This window comes from Pseudorca crassidens, chromosome 2, assembly GCF_039906515.1.
Source record: "Pseudorca crassidens isolate mPseCra1 chromosome 2, mPseCra1.hap1, whole genome shotgun sequence".
Classification (NCBI taxonomy): Eukaryota; Metazoa; Chordata; class Mammalia; order Artiodactyla; family Delphinidae; genus Pseudorca; species Pseudorca crassidens.
The window spans coordinates 165,750,127-165,764,865 of record NC_090297.1 but is presented as its reverse complement, the minus strand read 5'-3'; the positions used below and the strand labels follow the sequence as shown (position 1 = coordinate 165,764,865).

At 39.7% G+C, this 14,739-nt stretch overlaps 1 pseudogene; it reads right to left on the bottom strand.

Annotated features, from left to right (window-relative positions):
- The window catches only part of LOC137209670 (Y-box-binding protein 1-like), a 137,576-nt pseudogene extending 124,674 nt beyond the window's left edge, over window positions 1-12,902 (bottom strand).
- Window positions 12,903-14,739: the final 1,837 nt, after the last annotated feature.

The window sequence follows — 14,739 nt, the reverse complement described above, 5'->3', positions numbered from 1 at the left end:
GTAGTTCTTCTTGCTTCTGCTGTCTGCCCTCTGGTGGATGAGCCTATCTGAGAGGCTTGTGTAAGTTTCCTGATGGGAGGGACTGGTTGTGGGTAGAGCTGACTGTTGCTCTGGTGGGCAGAGCTCAGTAGAACTTTAATCTGTTTGACTGTTGGTGGGTGGGACTGGGTTCCCTCCCTGTTGGTTGTTTGGCCTGAGGCAATCCAACACTGGAGCCTATCTGGGCTCTTTGATGGGGCTAAAGACAGAATCTGGGAGGGCTCATGCCAAGGAATACTTCCCAGAACTTCTGCTGCCAGTGTCCTTGTCCCCACGGTGAGCCACAGCCACCCTCTGCCTCTGCAGCAGGCCCTCCAACACTAGCAGGTAGGTGACCATTTTTCTTGCACGTGTTTGCATGACACCAGACCCTCCCATCCACAGGATACTGTAGCTGGGGTTGGGGTGGGGAAGAGAGCTCCATTCTGAAGGGAAGAGTTTGTCAAAAGGTTACAGCTAAGATAATTTCTATGACCTGCCCTCCAGCTTCATTTACTCTTCCCATTTATCCTAACATAGGATTCTGGTTGTGTGTAAAATAGAGCATTGACTTTAACCTGAAGCATATGGAACAAGAGCAAAAGCCAAAATAATGAGCAAGATCCACACGAGACAACGAGTTGAAAAAAATAACCAAAAATAGCTACAAAGAATTATGAGTCATTGAACCTCAGTGGAATGGAATCGTAGCCTTACCCCCCAGCCCCCCTAAAAAAAAATGCTGAAAGTGGGAGAGGTCAAACAAAATAGATTTTCTGAAAATATCTAATCTTTCTGCTGTTCCGCCAAATATCTAAGTTGTGATGCAAACTGATAACACTTGGCACTCACAGAGGTTTTCATTTTCACACTCTCTATACAGAATCTAAGTAATTAATCCTGACAGCTCTACTCCATGGGATGCTGGTTAAGAGCCAGCAGAAGTGTGTGTGTCCACACGATTACTGTGTAGCCTTGCATACATCCATTTCTTTCCTCTACAATTTCTCATCATCCACAACTTAAATTCTCATGGCAGATTTTAAGCAGTCTCATCTTCAGCTTGTCATTCTGTGTTCTTTTCAGGATCATGTCTCCCCTCCAACTTAGCCAACTCTGGTTTCACTCAGGTCATTCAAATGCATCCCAGGATTCTAGTCTGAAAATGAAGAAAGTGCCATGAGCCCAGGGGTCTTCTTGTGTGAGGAGTGCAACTCTTCACGTTTGGGGAATGATGCTACAAGTTCTCCCTTCCAAGGTTATTCCCATAGAATGAGAAGAGAAATAAAACAAAATCAAATACAAAAAAGGTAATTTCACCCTCCAAAGGAGAGAGAAAAGGAAACTCCTTGAAAGAAGAACTGAAATACCTCTCCCCTTCCTCTGTCCCATCATTTTTTCTTCATGGAAAAAGCAAGATTCAAAAGAGGTTACCTTATTTGTCAAAGGCTAGACCATCTCTCCATGATTGGACATAAGATAAGTCAAGTTTTATACCAGGGCCCACTGATATGAAGAAAGAATATATATACATTGACATTAAAAAGCTATTCGAGTTTCCCTACTTCTAATATGTTCTGGCTTTGAAAGAAATTGAGCCTGGTTTGTGGCCACCTGTGCTGACATCTAAACCTAGTCTTATGGGCCTTGTCACCTGGCTCAGATAATGGGCTGTGATCAGTGTCCTAGATGTAAATCATGCTATCCAATTCCTGATGAAATATTTGGGTATTCAGCAGCACTTAAAAGTGAGTCCCCTTCGAAAAAAATCTTAAAACACCTTTACAAAACATCTGAAAAAGGATGGTCACTTATACCATCCTGATGTGCAAAGATGTGGGAAAAAAGTGTCTTCTGAAAAATAGCAGAAGTCCCATAAAACTACAGCACTGATAATCAAATGGTCGTAAGTATTCCTGCAAATCATCTGAATGATTTGAAGTCAAACAAATGTAAGCTTAATATAATAAAACCATGAGAGCCAAGATTTTTAATTTAAGTGATAATCTAATGAACAGAGCAAGAAAGGGGGAAAAATTACCTAGTCCATTTTAATTAAACATTCCAGAAAACCTGATTTTACAACCTCATCCTTTCTACAAATATGGCTTCTTATTAATAATTTAACCTTAACAGTTCCCAACTGTGGACTTTAGGGATCACAGTTTCATAATCCATTTACAATGGCTATAAATTCCTCAAATAAGATACCGACCATTCAATATGTAAATTAATGACTCTCTGAAGTCCTATCTAATCTTTAAAACATTACTATCTTAACATCCCCTCATTTTAATAAGACTGGAACTCTCTGAAAACCTCAGGTGACTCTCTTCCAGGGATAGGGCCTCCTTAAGGTATCAGATTTTCTAAAGCCTGTGTGCTCCATCCATGTTTGTTCCCAGTGGTTCCTGACTTGAGTGAGTTCCCATTCTGGCCTTCCCAGTCCTCCAGTTGGCAAGGTGACGAGGGAGGGGTGGGTTTTAAATCTTTGGAAGATGAGTCAGAGGAAAACTGCTTAAGAGCCAAGGAAAGCAAGGACTCCCATATAAATTCCTCCAAATGACTGGGCAATTCAGAGATGTATTTAACTGGCATCCACATCCATGCAAAATCCAATTTAATGGAACAGAGGTAAAGAAGTTGCCAGTATGCCAGCTGTAAGGGAGAAAATAGGGAAGGATTTATGCTTCAGGTGGGAAAAAAAGTATTCTGGTGAGAGTTAGGTGGAATGGTATGATCCTAGTCCACAAGACTGAGGTCCAGGGCAATGCACAGTCCTAGTATAAAACTTGAAGAATGGATAAAGAAGATGTGGTACATATATGCAATGGAATATTACTCAGCCACTAAAAAGAATGAAATAATGTCATTTGTAGCAACATGGATAGACCTAGAGATTGTCATACTGAGTGAAGTAAGTCAGCAGAGAAAGAGAAATATCATATGATATTGTTTATATGCAGAATCTAAAAAACATGATACAAATGAACTTATTTACAGAAACAGACTCACAGACTTAGGGAATGAACTTATGGTTACTGGGGGGAATGATGGGTAAAGGAATAGTTAGGGAGTTTGGGATTGACATGTACACACTGCTATATTTTAAATGGATAACCAACTGGGACCTACTGTATAGCACAGGGAACTCTGCTCAATATTATGTAACAACCTAAATGGGAAAAGAATTTGAAAAAGAAGAGATACATGTATATGTATAACTGAATCACTTTGCTGTACACCTGAAACTAACAAAACATTGTTAATCAACTATACTCCAATATAAAATAAAAAGTTAAAGTAGAAGAAGAAATAAGAAGAAGGCCAGTGTTGCAGACTGGGACCTCACATTCCAGTTTAGAAGAAGGCTACCACATCATGAACTGTACAACCCATGGCTCACCCCACCTCAGGCCACTAGAAAGGTGTAGCAGCAAGATGATTTCCAAGCCAAATTCTGGTGGATCAGACCTGAATGATATACAAATCTCCTAGGTTAGCCTGGCTAAAGTCCTAAGCAGACTGGAGGCTTCAGGAAAAAGACAACAGTATCTGCACCTAGAGTGGGCTGGAGAAAGCTGGGGATGAAACACACAGTTCGCTTCCCCTCACTTAGCCTGTGAAATAAATAACAAAGATGAGAGTCAGGCTTCTCATGCCCTAGGAGCAATCTCAATACTGACTCACAGATGCATCTCCCTCAACCCCCATGTTATGACTCCCTTAGAAATGTACTATTACATCAGTACCTGATGTTTTCAAAGCTGGACGGAATCTACTCTAAACACACATTTAGTCTATTGAGAGGCATGAGATTTTTTTTATTTTTTTATTTTTTTTACATTTTAACATCTCTTAAATCAGGATTCATTTAATATGATGTCTAACAACCACTCTTGACCAAGTGGTCATCATGACAGAGTTGGCATTGTCTGCAGGCATATGAACATGGTTGTCATTCCTGGGGCTTGTCTGGACAACCACAAACCCTAAGCACTTCAGTCAACACAGCACTTAAAGACCATTAGAAGAAGCAATAAAAAAAAAGAAGAAGAGAAGCAATACAATTTCTGGTTGCCATTTTCTTGTAAGATCAAAAAAGTGCCTGCATCAAAACGTATAGAAATGGTGTAAGTGGCCCAGAGGAAAACTCAAGACTCCATGAAGAACCTATTTAAGGAAACCTCTTGATAGCACAGAGGACAGCAGTGAATGGAAAAACATGGACATTGATGACAGACCTAAAAGCAATTCAGAAAAAGTAGGCTCTCAATGTAAAGAAGCTTCAGGATCCCATTAACCAATTTATTTTGCTTAACTTTCCCTTTATACTAGATAACACAATCATGATATATAATTCTTTTTAAAGTCTCAATAAGTCTAAAAGAATTATTTCAGTAATTTCTAAATGATAAAAGAATGATTTTAAAAAGGCAATATAACTACTTAAGTTGAAGATGTTTTTCTTTATTAGAAGTACACAAATACAGTGGCTAACAGTCAAGAGCATTTTGGATTCAGTGAAATACAGCAATGTTTCTCATTTTTCAGCCTCTATATTTTCACTTGATCCTTTCAACAACTATATCTTACAACCACCATCCCATCCTCTGTGTTCCAACCTAACTGACCTTCTTAAAGTGACTCAAACACACTGCGGCAGAGAACACTTGTGCTCCTTAACACCCTGGTTTTTCCTCTTGTTCCAGGGTACACAGCTAGACTTGCAATTAAGTGAGACCTTCTGTACGAGCTCTGACTTTTGGAACATTTGTGGGAGTGACGTATGCCACCTGCAGACCTGGTCTCTTAATCAACTCATGTGATACTCTTTGCACTCACTCTATGCACCCTTCATAACACTCTTCATTCTGGCTGACAGATGATCCCCATGGCAACATTGGGAGCCATTGTTAAAAGTATCAGAGGCCCTCAGCCTGGATCCCTGAATGACTCAGTGGAACAGAACTCCCATAGCCTCTGATGCCCACTAGACGCTGATATAAATGAAAGATGAACTTTTGTTGTATTAAACCACTGAAATATGATGAAGTTTGTTGCTGTTGTTTTGTTGTTGTTGTTATAGCAGTTATCCTGCCAAGCACATTAACATCTCAGGCTTTTCACCTGCTGTTTTTTCTTTTCTCCAAGACATTCATTGGCTCAATCCCTCACTTCATTTAAGTCTATACGCAAATGTCACATCCTTAAAGATGGCATTCCTGACCTTCCAATCTCTCTAGCCCTTTATGCTGCTTTATTTTTCTATATAACATTAATCTCTATGTGATACTATATTATAGGTTTATTTATTTGCTCTTTTGCCTCCTCTACAAAAAATTAAACTCTGTTTTGTTCAGTGGTATGCCCCTTCTCATGTCTAGAAGAGTGCCTTGAACAGAGTAGAGCCTCTGTAAATACTTATTGAATTAGTCAGTGAATTAACTATAGGAGAGAAGTAAAACATGTTAAATTATTGTCCCCATTCAAGTCAGAGAAACTGAGTTACAAACAGAATGAGTGGAATCCCAAAGTCCTAAGCAGTGACCAAAATGAGACTGGTGTGCTAATTGGTAAAGTTCCAATTAGTTAAATTACCAATTCCTGGAGATATGAAGAGATCACAGATAAATAAGCATTTTTCAGTAACCTTCAAAAGTCAAGATGTGAAAAGAGTTGACCATACTTCTTCTTATTTTTTCATTCACACTAACTAATTATACTCTCCTGATATAAGGAAACTGCTCTAACCAAGCTCACTGCTCCAGGGCCCCCAGCTTCTATTGCAGCAACACCCAGACAGATAGTGTTTCCAGCTAAATGTAGACCTATGACACCTACATTGAATCTTCCTATCTCCTTCCTTCCACCCTAAATGCATCCAATCCTCATAACTCCCACAAACTATCTCCCAGAAACCAATTAGTAAATAATCTTCTCATAAGTGGACCAAAATCCTAACCCTCACAGAATTTCTAAATGCTGGGTTTACAATTTAATCTCTCTTTTCTTGTCCAGAGAGAACAGTTAACCGCTGCCCTCACACACCATATCACTGAAGTTCTCCTTGTAAACTGAGTGTTTTCTTAAGTGCCAGGGCTGAACTCAAGTTTGGGAAAAATCCTGAAGTTGGGAAACATCCATTTTTGTGCCCTTGTTTAGCCCCTTCTTCACTGGCTAAAGCTATGAGAAGTTACAACTCCCTCCAGCCTGTCTTCCAAGGCAGTATTGCATGTGCTCCCCAAAAGTCTAGTTGTGTGAGATTGTCCATTATAAATAGTTTTATTCTCAGATAATTGGGGGAAATTCTGCATCTTATACACCAACATCATGGATTCGTGTTGCATAAACACATATTAAAGGTTTTGAGAAACACTAGGGTATTAACTTTGTTTAAGCCATAATTCCGCAAATTATTTGACTAACAAATTACTTTCTTCCCCTCTTAATGCCTGCTAACTTGCCACTGAATTAGTGTTCCTTGAAAGGCTCTAGGTCTTTGTAATCCCAGTTACATACATCCTCCCAACCACAATTGCCACCAAAGCAAAACGATGTTTTTAAAAAAATCAATTTACAATTCTAAATGATTTCCACCACTCATCACACATCTGCATTTGTATCTCTGGAGCTGCTGCAGTTCTGACCTGGTCTGGTACTGGGACTGTCCTTGAAGGCACTGTCTCCTCCTGCCCTTCTCCTTGGCATTTGTTCAGCTTCCTTTGGCAAGGTCCAGCGGTCCTTCTCTCTAAAGAGTCATGTAATGACTCTGACCTGAATAGACCCAGCTATATGGGTTCTTTCTTTTTTTCTCTCCATGCGTCAGCCTTTCTCCCAGGCATTCTGCTCTGAATTCTAAGTGTTCCCTGACATTTAAACAATTGCCTCATGAACTGTGATTAATTTGATGATGTGAAGAGTCAGGGTAGCCAAGAGACCAGGAAAGCAATCACTTGTGGCTCTCCAGTCAATCCCAGTTACCTCTGTCAATGAAGGAAGGAGGTGCTTTGGGGACTCCAAAGCATTCTCCCTCTGGAACCTCCAGAAAGACGTTGGGTAAAATGGTGAACTCCCTCCCCCAACCCCACCTTATGGCCATTCCAGTCTGAGGATCATCATGGAATATAAATAACCTTCAGAATCTCAACCATTTGGGCCAATTGATCTCACAAAAAGAAACAGCAAAGGGAATAAACAACTTCTCCTCAGCATCAGGCAAATGACAACTGACCAATTCTCATAGGAAGTTTCTAGATGCTTCTAGATATAGAAAAGACCTCTGTAGAATTACAAAATAAAACTATGAAAGGGCTGCTGCACTGAGTGAGGTTTCACCTTTGGAATAAGTGCCAGCCACCTGCTCCAGACCCCGTTTTCTCTGAGGGATGCCAACTTGGCATCGTGAATATGAGCCTCCAAATTTTAGACCCTGGAAGTAGGTACAGCTATAAGGGCATGAGAGAAATAAGTCACAAGACTCGTATGAACAGGAGTCTTATTTTGCTGCTGGTTTTATTTCCAATGATTTCTGAGCGTCCATGTTCATTCTGAACCCCCTTAAGCATTTGTAACATGGCTGCCTTCAGGATGACTGAGTCACATCTTATGACAGCTTGGAAAATGCTGTGGTTTTTCATACTCTTTAGAGCACACACTTAGGCTGAAGTTAACAATATAGGTTTGAAACTAATTAGACATGGGGTGTAGTCAGGTGACGGTGTTTAGTAGCTTCAGAAAGCTCCCATGTATAACAAAATGGTACTCTAGAAGGTAACAAGGAAAGATGCAAGACACTAGCGAAGAAACTTGCAGGTTTATGAAAATGTTTAACAAATGGGAGGAAGCATGAAAAACAATTACAAAACTTGGTTCTTTTCTTATTGCCCCCAGCCCTCTGAAACAAAGGGAACAAAGGAGTAAGAGAGTTAAGAACCTTTTGAGCATAATCTCTACATGAACTTGTGTCATCATTTACATCCAGCTCCTCTCTTTAAAAAACTTCAATATTTATTGGCCAATAGTATTCACTCTCTCATAATAAAAATGGATAAAAATAATTTTACTCGCTTCCACTTTTATCTAAAGTTAAATGAAATTTCCCACTAATCATTCATATCCATAATTTGCACTGAAAATCCTCTTATTGAAAGTGATTCTTGTGTACAGAAAACTCTATCAGGCATTCTGCTACCACCAAAGCTAAATACATCAGTGAGCGACCCAAACTTCTCAAGTTCATTTTGTGTCCTAGATACTGCCCCTGCTTCTTCAGATCACCCTTCTGTTCTTCTTCTCTCCCTCCAGACTCCTTTGTCCAGGACAAGAAAAATAGAGGGGGGACAAATCCAGGAAGTAAGGAGTTTCAAAGGTGCTTAAAACTGCTATCTCACTCAATTTGAAATTAATTAAAGGGAGAGTAAACCGTTACTTTTAGGCTATTACTGAGTCTCACTCAAAACATAAATGGAGATTTTGTCCCTTAGCGTTTTAAATGTCATTGTATATGACCTTTTGACCTATGTAAAAACATTACAATGATACATTTGAGAAGGAGCAACTCAAGTTTTCTCCTGATCTGCAAGATGTGTGCTTTTTTTCCTCCTCCCCAGAGCCAACACATGTACTGATACTGATCTGCTGTCAAAAGGTGATTCCTGCACAAAATTAGCCTGCAAATAATCTTGCCCCTAACTAGATGCCTTTGTACAAACATGAGGATGATTCATCTTTTCAAACAGAACGTAACTGGCAAAAATGTTGTATTTAATTTTGCCTTTGGGTTTGAAAAGAAAAAAAAGCAGCACTCAGCTATTACCGAATGAACTACTTATTCTTCAATGTTGAGTCTGACTTGACCAAGAGGGCATATAAACAGTTTGCTTACTTTAAGAACAGCTGGTTGACTCTCTGATTACAGTCAGCAAATTTTCTAGCTGTGTCAGAGCTTGCTTGGGATGGCTACCAGGGAAGCAAAGATATTCCTTAGGCAGGTGGGACTTTTAAAATCAGAGCCTGCTGTATTTAGGTATAAACTTTTAACAATACCATTTTATTTTTAAAATTGAGTGCATGTATTATATAAATTAAAAGTTAAAACAACATTAGACTACGGGAACAATTGTAGAGGTAAACTAGATGACGTGAAAGAAAACTGGCTACAGCAGGAATTTATGTAGATGTCAACCCTGAGAGAGCAAAATGTTAATGTCTTTAATAACACCGTTTTCCCCCAAACACTTTTTGTCTAAAAAGGTACAGTAGGAAGTAAATTTGTATGCAAATAACAAAAATAAATACTACTTAAATCTCAAAAAAAAAAAAAATCAGCCAGCAGCTCAGGAAACTCAGAATTTCAAGTCCCTCGGTGGTTAACACTCATCGTGCATCCTGGGTCAGCCTCTTCTCCCTGTTGGAGATTCAGCCACCCACCTGGAAAAACATAATTATTCTTCATCACCATCAGTATCTTCATCAACACTGTCACGATCATCACCCAAAGGAATTAAACTCCCACCTGCATAGGATACAGTACCTGGTACAGTACAAACCTGAGGGAAGCAACATCTCCTCCCCAGCTCTCCCACTGTACCTCTATCTGAATCTCATTTACTACCCAGTATTGGAATTAATGGTGCAGGTGTGTGCAGGCATGCATTTCTTCTGTAGTCTCGGAGACCCTGCACAAGATACTGTCACTTATTCATTCTTTTTTGCTCGCCACACTACCCCACCAGTGATGCATAATTCAAAGGAGGATTCTAAACAAAATTCAAGTGGGACCTAATAAAACTTCATCATCCAGAATGAAGCCTCAAAGTGATCATTTATTGAAATGTATTTTGAGACATTTTGATAGCTATATATTTATTAAAATTACACAGATTAAAATATATAAGCAAATCTCTATTATCTTCATTAATGAAAAAAATATGAAGCAGTTAATTCAAAGCAGAACTTAAGACACCATGAATATTTGCCTTAGAAATGTTATATGAGTTTTATACAGTGATTTGATATGTGCTCAGGTCTCACTAAAATGAGTTTGCATTCCCCAAACAAGGTACAGGGGAGTATAACTCAGCACGTTCTGGGTGACAAGGGAGAGTCAGTAAGAAATGAATTAAACACGGCTGATGAACCTTAATATGATAAACTGTGTGTGTGTGTGTGTGTGGGTGTGTGTGCCTGTGGGTGTGTGAGTGGCTGGGGAAAGAGAGAAACACAAGAGATGAATAAGACAGACCCGAGGCATGATAGGTTCTTTAGACAAAACATACTTCCAGAGGGAAGGAAGCAATAGAGCACTTCATCTGACTACAACAGAGGCATCACTTTCATTTCTTATTCTTCCAGGTTCATGACCCCAGCAAAGACTTCTTAGAAACCACAGAGACCCTAAGGCAGATATTTTAGTATTTAGCATTCTTTTTTCTTCCCCTAACTCTAAGGCAAAGCCATTATCTCAGAACAAATTGCAAGTAGAGAATCCCACTGCATCCAGATAGATTAGAAATTGCTGACCTTTCAGTCTTGTGCTGCGTAATCCAGGAAAAAAATGCTCGTCTCTGACAAAGATTCACTAACATTATGCTGCTTATCTTTCATTTGCCCTCACCACCACCCCCTCCCCATTAATTCTTCATCTTCATCCTCTCCACCCCACCTTGTGTCCGGGGCGGTGACTGGTACAGATAGCATCGATAGGATTTCTGGATCCTGGTTGGGTCCAGTCAATGGGAACATGGGCATGAATGGGAGGGAGGTGAGGTGAGACAGGGTCAGTGTGCCCTGGCCTTTCTCCCTGCAGAGTCCTGGCTGATGCCTGAGATGGGAGCTTGATGCTCGGGTCAGGTAGGCTTTGCCACACAATTCTCTGTCTGGGTTCCAGTAACCAGTCTTACCTTCCTGTCCTCAGGCTCCCAGATACACCCTTCATTCTCCATTCCTCTGAGGGATGATACACTCCCTTGTGGCTCTTTATACCCTGCCTCCTCTTCTGAAAAATAGCTTATTTATTAAACTCTCTTCAACTATTTGCCATCCCCTCACATTCTGCTGTTGAATTTCTGACCCTACTGGTAAAGAAAATTAAACTCTCAGAAAATTAGAAGAGTGGTAACCTGAAGACCAGGGTTATGCTGTGAATCAAAGTGCAAGGTCATGTCAGTGAGAGAATGTCTCTCCTGGCATTGTCGCTCCAGGATACTCCAAATCAGAAAATACATCAGAAACACTGTTGTCCGTCTCATCGGACATAGAATACCAAGATTGAATGACTATTTTATTTCAATGCAATATATGTGCAATAAACGTTTACATTTCAGAAGCATTTTTCTAAAATATTTGAGAAACAACATTCCTTCCTAATGAGCATTTAAAATTGTTAGGAAATTGTGTTTGGGTGTTTTTTTCCTTTGGTTTTTATCCTTTGCTCTTACTTTTTTAAGTCATCAAAAAATAATCATCCTTTGTTTGGCTGTTCTACTAAGATCGCAACTCCTCTATAGGAGTGTCCAAAAGGACACATGCCACCAATCCCACTGGTTAGTTTGACCTTGCCCCAGAGACCTGAGATGACTTGACTTATGTGGTCCAACTCTATTTGTATCTCTTTCTGATTGAAATCCTGAATTCCATCCCCTTCTGAATGTGCCTGCTTTAACTCTCTAAACAGACATCTCCAAATAGGAAATAAAAGGAGAAGTATATAAAACAAATGATTGTAGCTGTTTGGTCCAGTCTAAACTGATCACACACTTAAAATGAAGTGGAAAAATGCTTAACAAAATTAAGTATTTTCAAATATGCCAGGCAAATGTGTGTTTTAAAAAGAATCTTTGAGAAAATAATGGAACCTAAGCAATTTTATCCAAAGATCATTCATTCAGATATTAATTAATGGCTTGGCAGTGATCCAGAAGATGTATATGACAGGGTCTGCTTCTGAAGTTTGCAGCATCATCAGTGAAGTGAGCTGAATATACCTTTAATAATTACTAAAGAGTATTAGCGAGTATATTCTGGAGTGTTAAATTGTGTCATTAAAAAAAGAGTAAGTCCTTGATGACTGATGGGGGAAGTCATCAAGAAAAGTGTTAGACCCATGTGCTGGACCCAGGCAATCAGAGGCTCCTCACCCCCTACCCTGTCCTTGGAATGTGCAATCCTCTTGCCTTCTCTGCTCCCAGAAGCTGCCCCAAGTAATGTAATAGTGTCAACACTATTTGAACTGTGTAGGTGAGTGAACCCAGTTAAGGCCACCATATAAACTTTTAAGATTTGGCAGGTGGGTGAGGAAATCCTTTTGCAGCTGCCCAAGACAAGCCTCATAAGGAAGTTCCCTTGCTTATTAAACCTGCCACCTACCTGTCTGGAGTGGGATGGCTCTTTCTTCGGTCTCTCCCTGCCCTCCGTGTATGGGGGTCAGTTTCAGATTCAGCTGGGAAGCTCCAAGGTTGCGAACTAAAATTGACCAGTGTTCAGAGAAGAAAAAGAGTCAATGTGGATTTATTGGTATAATGAAAGAAGACTTCACAGAGGAATTTTGAGTGTGATAATAACAGGGGTTAATATTTATTGAGAATTTCTTATGTGCCAGGCATAATTTTAAGCTCTCTTTACATATTAATGTATCGAAGGCTCATGACAACTACATGAGATAGTTATTACAATTTTTTCCATTTGCAGAGGAGGAAACTAAGGTTAATGGAGCTTAAGTAACTTTCTCAGTGTATACAATTCAGCAAGTAGAAGAGCTAAAATTCAAACTGGGCAGTCTGACTCCAGAGCCTCTGCTTTGAACTCTGCCCTCTGCATCCGTGTAAGTCACCTGCTAATGCCACGTCGCAGACGCTCTGCACCTCCATCAAACAATCTGCCATCTGGCCACTTCCATCTTGGCTCCTTCTTGCCCAGCAGCTAAGTGTGAATTAGAAGATATTCTACTCCGGAGCCTCCAATAACTTGCTATGTAATCTTGGAAATTTCAGTGTTTGCTGCCACAGCTTCCTTATAGCTTCCTTATAGATAAGTTTGAAATAATGATACTTTCACAAATGTACCTTAACAACTTACAGGCTTATCAGAATTTTTTAAATGTGGGAATAAAAGGGAAAGCCTACTGAAAAATATGAAACATCTAAAAGATGAAATTAATGATCATCATTTTTATTATTATGTTTCCATCCAAATCAATGGCCAGCAGGTATCTATCTAACCACGATCTGGTAGGACAAGGGGGACTGGACAGAAGTCTGTGGCTGGGTCAGCATAGACTGACAATCTCTGCTAGATGAGCTACTCTGACCCATACATCTTGCAGCAGATGGAATGGTAGGTGTGCAGATTTGGATTGCCCGGGGGTTTCATACATGCGGAAGAAGGAAAGAAATGACTTTGGGAACCAATTTTGTTTTCTGCTTGTGTTATTTTACACAGGACTACTTAATGTCTCATTTTCAAATTTCTCTGAATATACATTCCTATGATGCAAGCAAGACACAGGGCTCCTAAATAAAGGAAGAATACAGACAAACAGTATTGAGATTTATTTCTTTCTTCTTTGAAATATGTACTTCTATCCTGGCAGTGTATAGAAACCCTAAAGGAGCACTGAGTAGAATTTTTTAAAAGCGCTTGAACTGATTCAATCAACACTCACTTCATGAAGAAAACCTAGTAAACTCAGATGCCTGAGTCCACAGTGAAGTGACAGAAATCAAAAAGACTCTATATTACATAATATTGATCAGAGTTCCCAATATTATGTAACAACCTAAATGGGAAAAGAATTTGAAAAAGAATAGATACATGTATATGTATAACTGAATTACTTTGCTGTACAACTGAAATTATCACAACATTGTTAATCAACTATACCCTGATATAAAATTAAAAGTTAAAAACAAACTGTGGCTGCCAAATTCACAAGATGATAATGCCTAAGATTGGCCTTGCACCAAGTTGTGGGAGCCCTGAAACACTTAATGTGGAACTAATAGTGCAGGAAGAATCTATTTTGCATTTGATAATAAGCAAAAGCCAAAGAGTTAGAGGTAATATTTCCTGGAACTTTCCATGTCTGATGAATTGGAGGGAAGTTTTCCTTGGCTAAAAGGAAAGCAAGCATAGAACCATAGATGTGACAGAAACATGGACAAATATTTATGCATTCATTATTTCATTCATTCATAAATTATTCAGTGACTGTTAAATAACTGAATGCATCTTAAGCACTCAAACACTGGGCTAGGTACTGCAGATAAAAATGAAAGGAACATAGTCCCCAATAAGAGTAGCTCACAATCTAGTGGCAGAAACATATATAAGCTGATAAACATAATGTGATGAGTTTAATCAGAGAGATGGACACAAGGTACTATGGGAGCATCTAAGGGGACACAGGGAAGCTAGAGGAAGGGTTACTGGAGAAATGACACCTAAGCTGAGTCTTCAAGTGTCAGTAGGAGTTGGCCAGAGAAGGGCACAGAGCATGCCCATAGAAGACCTACTTGGTTAACAACTGAAAATGAGCTGGAGAAGCATTCACACATTCTCTGCAGGCAACTGCACACAGCTCCTCATTCCCATGGTAGAAAATGCAGGGCAGGGTAGGTGGAGAAGAAACTGGAGAGACCAATGGGGACCAGAGCAGAGCAGGCTTTGCAAGACTTCTCAGGACAAGGAGCTTATACTTTTCCCCCATTGGCTAATGGTTCT